We start from the raw sequence: 6,275 nt of genomic DNA, 5'->3' as shown, positions 1-6,275 counted from the left end.
ACATGTTTATTAGCTTTATTATAACCTTTACCTTTGCAGTCATTATTTGTCTGAACTGATTGTCCGAAGGCAGACCAGGTCTCCACAGCCCAAACAGTTGATTGAAGTCAGGTCCTTCGGGTGTCTTGGAGCAAAAGCTGTAGTTGCTATGCTGTACTGAGGTCCTTCAATCGCGAAAATAATTCCCAAATGTTCTGCTGGCAGGAAAGGCAGGTAACCTTATATGCGGATTACATACCACGTCAGTGACCAAACCTACTGCCTGTTAATAATGAAAAAATGTTTATAACAATTATACATCATAACAATGTTTTCTTACAGTCATGTGTTTTGCGTTTTCTTTTAGTTTTGTAAATTTTTAGAAATGGACAAAAATGGAATTAAGGATAAAGGCTAGTAAATATTTTATGAACTAAGGTAGCTATTACTAAATAAAAATATTTTGTTCAAGCTTGTTTTAGAAAATAGAATCGCTTAAGGACGTACACACTTTGTTTTATTCATTTTTTTATAAATGCCAACTACTATCTAAATAACTACTTATATTGAGTAATTTTTGCATATTTATACAGTGTTTGGAGAAAAAATGCTTCAGTTTTTAATGAAATCAGTTGCTTTTCGTGATATATAACAATTAAGTTGTGATTTACTGGTAAATTCAAATCGACTCGAGAAACTGTCAATTTGTGCTATAAGAAATTAGTATGTTAGGGAAAGACTTTGCATTTCCGATCAAACACGAGTGCGAAGGTGAAATTGCGATGGCGCAATGGCACGATGGTGAAACACGATGTCACCATCGTACCATCATGCTGTCACCATCGTACTTTCATGTTTTCATCATCGTGTCATCGTACCATCGCGTTTTCAACATCGTACCATCTTATCATCGCGGGTAAGGAAGAAATAAAATCACTATAGTCCAAACAGGACATCGTAGATTTTCTTCCCCGTAGATTTTCGAGGCAAAAAAGCGAAAATACGACAGAATGAGGGCGAAAATATGACACATAAAATATGTCGTATATTCGCAATCCATCGGTGGTATTCTCGCTTTTTCGCATTCAAAATACAAAAACGCGGGATGTATGTATTTTTACTAGTTATACTAATAACTATATCAATAACTAATTGATCTAAAGAGCTGTCAGCAAGAGCACTGTTGATGTTGAAGACAGTGTCTACGATGTATAGACCTATACAAGGTAGAAGAGACACAGAAAAAGATGAGTGAATTGGTGGTTGTATGTACGTGAAGAACATTGGCAGTTCAAATAATAACAAAAATAACTTATGGACGGTAAAATATGCGCATGTTTACTTGTTTGTTTTTATTTATAGTTTTTATATAAAAATAAAGGATATCATCTTTAAACTTTTGTTTTCCGTTAGATCTTATTTCTTTGTTCATTTTTATATTCTTTCTTGATAAGTGTTCATATTTTTATGCAATAATAATAATAATAATAATAATAATAATAATTATAATAATAATGATAATAATAATAAAAATAATGATGATGATGATGATGATGATGATGATAATAATGGGATTGGGAAGTAAATTTTTGCGGGACGCTTGACCAATTTGGGGCGGTGTTGACTAATTCCAAGTTGCGCTGTGACATCACTCGTAAAATATGATATGAAATTTGTCTGAACGAAATTTTTACTCTTACGATTAAAGGCGCTGACAGAAGCGAGCAGTATAAAATTCGTTTAAAAACATCGGTTATTGTTATCACCGCTATACGCAGTACACACCAATATGGAGGCTGTTTACATGGGTTGTATAAAGGTGTTTAAAAGGGAATAAGTTGTTTTTGAGAAGGAAAATACACATTTGTGGTAGGAATATGAATACTAAGCATTATTTGTAATATTTTACTTGGGGAGTTTGAATGATTGTGCATGTTTATTGCTTTTTATTTTGCTATGGACTTTAAAATGGATATCTTTTGACGTTAAAGCGGATTTAACCAATGTAAAAAATAGCATCAAATACACGGTACACTATATTTAATCATGCACCTACAAAAAATTAGTCCTTTATTCTAATAATAATAGTAATAAAAATAATAGTAATAATAATAAATAATTTATTTAATGAAATATGATAAACAAGATCAACAAGGAAGTCAGCGTTGAAGGTAACGTATAATGAAATTCATATCTTATTAACAATATGACCTTCAATCGACAAGGTAAAGAAAATCACAAATATGTACACACATACCAAAAATATAGATGACAACCATTCAAATCGACAGACAAATGCATACATTAGATTCATTTTAATCGTATTCACTCGTTTAGTGTGTAACGGATTTTTTGTGAATCACGGACAGGCCGTTTAATAATTTTTGAATTAAAGTTATAACTCTATGTTATTTTTTCTACATTTCTACTTATTGTTAAGCTAAAGGTGTTCAATTTTAGTCGGTATATGCGTTCTTTTTACTACATTTGGTTATTTTTAGAAAAGTAACATTACGTCAGCGGAAGTATCAACAATCTAGTACCAGACGAAAACAGACAAAACATTCTTTACTTTTTTAAATATGATAACATCAGGTAAATATGTCATTTTTGGCTTGATTTTGTAGATTAAATATTTTCTGAAACCAACTGTAGGTTATCAGCGTCTAATGTTTAAGTGTTTTGACACAAAAAGGATGTGCTTTAGTCAATAATGGATCGTGTTTCAAAAACGGGGAGCGTCTCAAAATACACAAGTACTTACAACGTGACACCTCTGTGATATAATTATTATAATAAAATCCATTCTTACAATTTCTTTTAGTTTTATGTGTTTTTATTTTGAGTTTGGTAAAGGCTGCAATGAAATACACATTTTTAATACAATTGTATGATTACAGTACAGCAAAACCAGTGCCTATTCTAGGATTCAAAAAACAGGGGGATTTTTTTTATAGAAAAGTGATAATTTATTACCTTTGCTGATTTTTTTGTCTGTCCCTTAAAGATAGGTGGAAGGGGGGGGGGAGCTTCTCAAAAGTATGAGTGAATCCCCCAATTCCAACTCATAGAATGGACACTGACAACATAATGATTTCTTTAAATAAAAGTAGATGTAGAACACAGCATTTATGTCCCAGCCCAAAATCAACCAACTTTCAAAATTCGTTTTTTTATTGATAGCGCTTTATTATTCATATACATGTATTATGTTTGCTTTTCTCCTATTATTAAATATTGATTTATCCACTTTTCAGAACAATATGGAAAGGCCTCAAAGGCCAGTGGCAAAGCTAGGCCAGCAATCAGGAAAGCTAAAGCTAAGAAATAATACTCTTCTAGAAAGCCACAGCGAGCACTTCGGACACTTATTGCTACAGAAAAAGACGAGGTACCTATCAAAAAGGCTTCAGAAATGTTCAATCTTTCTTATAGTTACTTATATCGAAAATTGTCTGGGGAAGTTGATATTGATAAACGGAAGGGTACTGCCACAGTGTTCAGCAAAAAAGAAGAAGACAAAGCAAACAGGTTAAATGAAATGGCACAAAGAAGGATGGGGCTGAAACCATAACAATTAATAGATTTTATTCAGGATGTTGTAAGAAAGGGGAAAAGGTCAGCTCCGTTTAGAGTTGGGAGACCGGTTTATGATTGGTACTTTGGGTTGATGGACAGAAATAACATATTGTTCAAATGAGGATAAAACAGCTCTGGGAGGAAAAAGAGTAAGGTTACAAAAGAAAAAATGAACAAATGGTTTATTGAGTTTAGAGATTTTCTGGCTCTGGCTGGGAAAAACCCAAATTTCAGAAAGTTAAGGGCATACGAAACGGGTTCGCTATGGGAAATGTTCCCTGGAAAAAAGTTTTTGGGCCCATAAAAATAAAGGAAAGGAATTTGGTCTCTATGGAACCTCGGGGTGTACGAAATTTAAAAAACAAGATCCATTGATGTTTTGTGCTGCTAAAGGGAAAAGCTACCAAAATATTTGATCCGAGCCAAAGGGGCCGGGGGGGTTTATAACCCTTTTTGAATGGTTCGAAAAAAAGGAAACGGGCGTTTTTTTCCTACAAAGAGAGAGTGGTGGAATGGATTGGATGGAAAATGAAACGATTTTTAAGGGTTTTTTCTGAACAAATTTTGTTAAAACTGCAATCAAAAGGGAAAGAACCTTTTAGTGATTTTAATTGCTTTTTTTTAGCAGCCCATGTAAGCATGTTTCCATAATTTGAAAATGAACCCGTAAGCAGGAGGAATAGAACCCTGTAAACATTAATATCCCAAATACAACTCATTCTCAATGCAAAAGGGGCCCTTTCTTAAGACCAAAAAAGGCGCCACTGTTTTGGGCCCACAAATTTTGAAACAAAAGGCGATTAAAGTTAAAATAATTCTTATTCCCCCCAGTCCAAATTTATCGGGAAAGAAAACCGTTTTTTTAGAATTGAATGAAAGCTTTTCTTTTCTTCTACAAAATAATTTAATTTTTTCAAAGTCTTGGGGTATTATCCAGATACAGACTGTACTGTTTAAAAACATCAGACAAATTATAGCCTAGCATGGGGCGTCCGTGGCCAAGTGGTTTAGGTTAGGTCGTTGACTTCAAACCACTTGCCCCTTACAGCTGTGTGTTCGAATCCCGACAGGGACTTTGGATTTTTCATGTGAGGAAGCTATCCAGCTAGCTAACGGAACCTCGATGGTTCTAATCAGGTGCCCGTTCGTGCCTTAAATAATGCACGGAAGGGCACCTGAGGTTTTCCTCCACCAGTAAAGCTGGAACGTCGCTATATGACCTATAATGTGTCGATGTGACGTAAAACCCAACTAAACAAACAAAAAAATCCTAGCATATCATTTGAATCAGAAGAAGCATCAACATCAAAAAAACTTCTAGAGATTGAAGACTCATCTGAAGACAGTGGTGCAGTATGAGCACTTAAAGCATTTGAGCTTGCTCTCACTGCTCCTGTGAACGAAAGGTATAAAAAAAACTTTAAGAGGAGGGCTATGACATTCAAAGACAATCTCCAAGTTTTGGTGTGTACAAAAAATTATCAATGACAGCTAGAGGGAAATCCTTTGCTGACAAAAGTTAAAAGGCAACTAATTGTCAACACAGCAAGAGGGTGTCACTAGACTGGACATACTGATTGAGATTTATGTAATGCACCTGAATGAATGAAAGAAAAATAGGCAATTCATTAATAAAAGGAAGAAATCAAAACTGAGGTATTTGAATGAAAATAATGTTTCTAGTGTGAAATAGAAAAGGTTAAGACAAAGAATTCAAAGAAATTGAAGCAAGTTGAATCTGTCACTTACACTGTTAAAAACACCCCATCATGAAAATGCTCTGTGTATGCATTGCAAGATTTATTGGAAAGATGAACTGCTTTTAGACATTTCGCGTACATGGATGCTGTGTGATGGTTGCTAGCTGTGGATACATTCTGATTGCAGCTCGAGATTCCAATGAATATTACTGTCCACTGTGTGCGTAACGGTAATATCATTTTAACTGTAAATGCATTATAGATTTGACACTTTTTGTTACTAAATATTTTTTTGATTTGATAATGACATAACTTGAACATTTTTCTTATAGTTTTGTATTGACTACAACAATATGTATCAAATTATGCATCACAAAAACAAATGCAACTTAACATGTAAAATAACTTACCATTAAAAGAAGTTAAATTATATTGCATAATCTAAATTCAAATGATTTAATGAAATTAGTTTCTATATATTTATATTTCAGGTACATCCAAATAAGCAAAGAGTTTCACAAGATACTGCTAGTTCCTCTGATGAAAAGACAACTATAAAACTAATTTTAAAACTTAGAGATCAAAGGGTATCATGCTTTTAAGATCAAGCATCCAGTTACAGAGCCACATTGAAGACTCCTTGTGGACAGAGAGTATACCAACATCCAAGACAAAAATGCTTGTCTTTTTTTTTTGGATTCTTCATTTGTGTAACTTTAAAACTGAACTCCTTAATTAAGTTACTGGCTCGGGTTGTCTGATGTAGCTGGACTTGCCATTGATCGGGTGCCACGTTTCCTTGCAAGTTGTTTTATACCATTCTGGACAATAGTGGAGAAATGTATACAAATAGTACCGGTGAACCATGTCCTAGCTTTCCAATATGTCCCGAACAAAGTAAAGAACGGGGAGTTGCGATAAGATGTTAATATATTTCGAAAGCTACAGATAAATCAAACACTTTAGAGATGTTGAGTTCCACTCTCTGTTATGCCAGAGGTTAATTCCTATAAGATT

At 33.9% G+C, this 6,275-nt stretch overlaps 1 protein-coding gene across 1 annotated transcript in view; it reads left to right on the top strand.

Moving 5' to 3' along the window:
• Positions 1-1,761: 1,761 nt before the first annotated feature.
• The window catches only part of LOC132736531 (probable ATP-dependent helicase PF08_0048), a 45,843-nt gene continuing 41,329 nt past the window's right edge, over positions 1,762-6,275 (top strand). Inside the window, exon 1 of the mRNA XM_060723675.1 lies at positions 1,762-1,848. The gene's annotated coding sequence lies outside the window, so the exon portion shown is untranslated. The remainder of the gene's footprint in view (positions 1,849-6,275) is intronic.

The sequence above is a fragment of the Ruditapes philippinarum genome, unplaced genomic scaffold, assembly GCF_026571515.1.
Source record: "Ruditapes philippinarum isolate M1 unplaced genomic scaffold, ASM2657151v2 ctg625_1_1_1_1, whole genome shotgun sequence".
NCBI lineage: Eukaryota > Metazoa > Mollusca > Bivalvia > Venerida > Veneridae > Ruditapes > Ruditapes philippinarum.
This window is presented reverse-complemented; position numbering and strand designations above follow the sequence as displayed.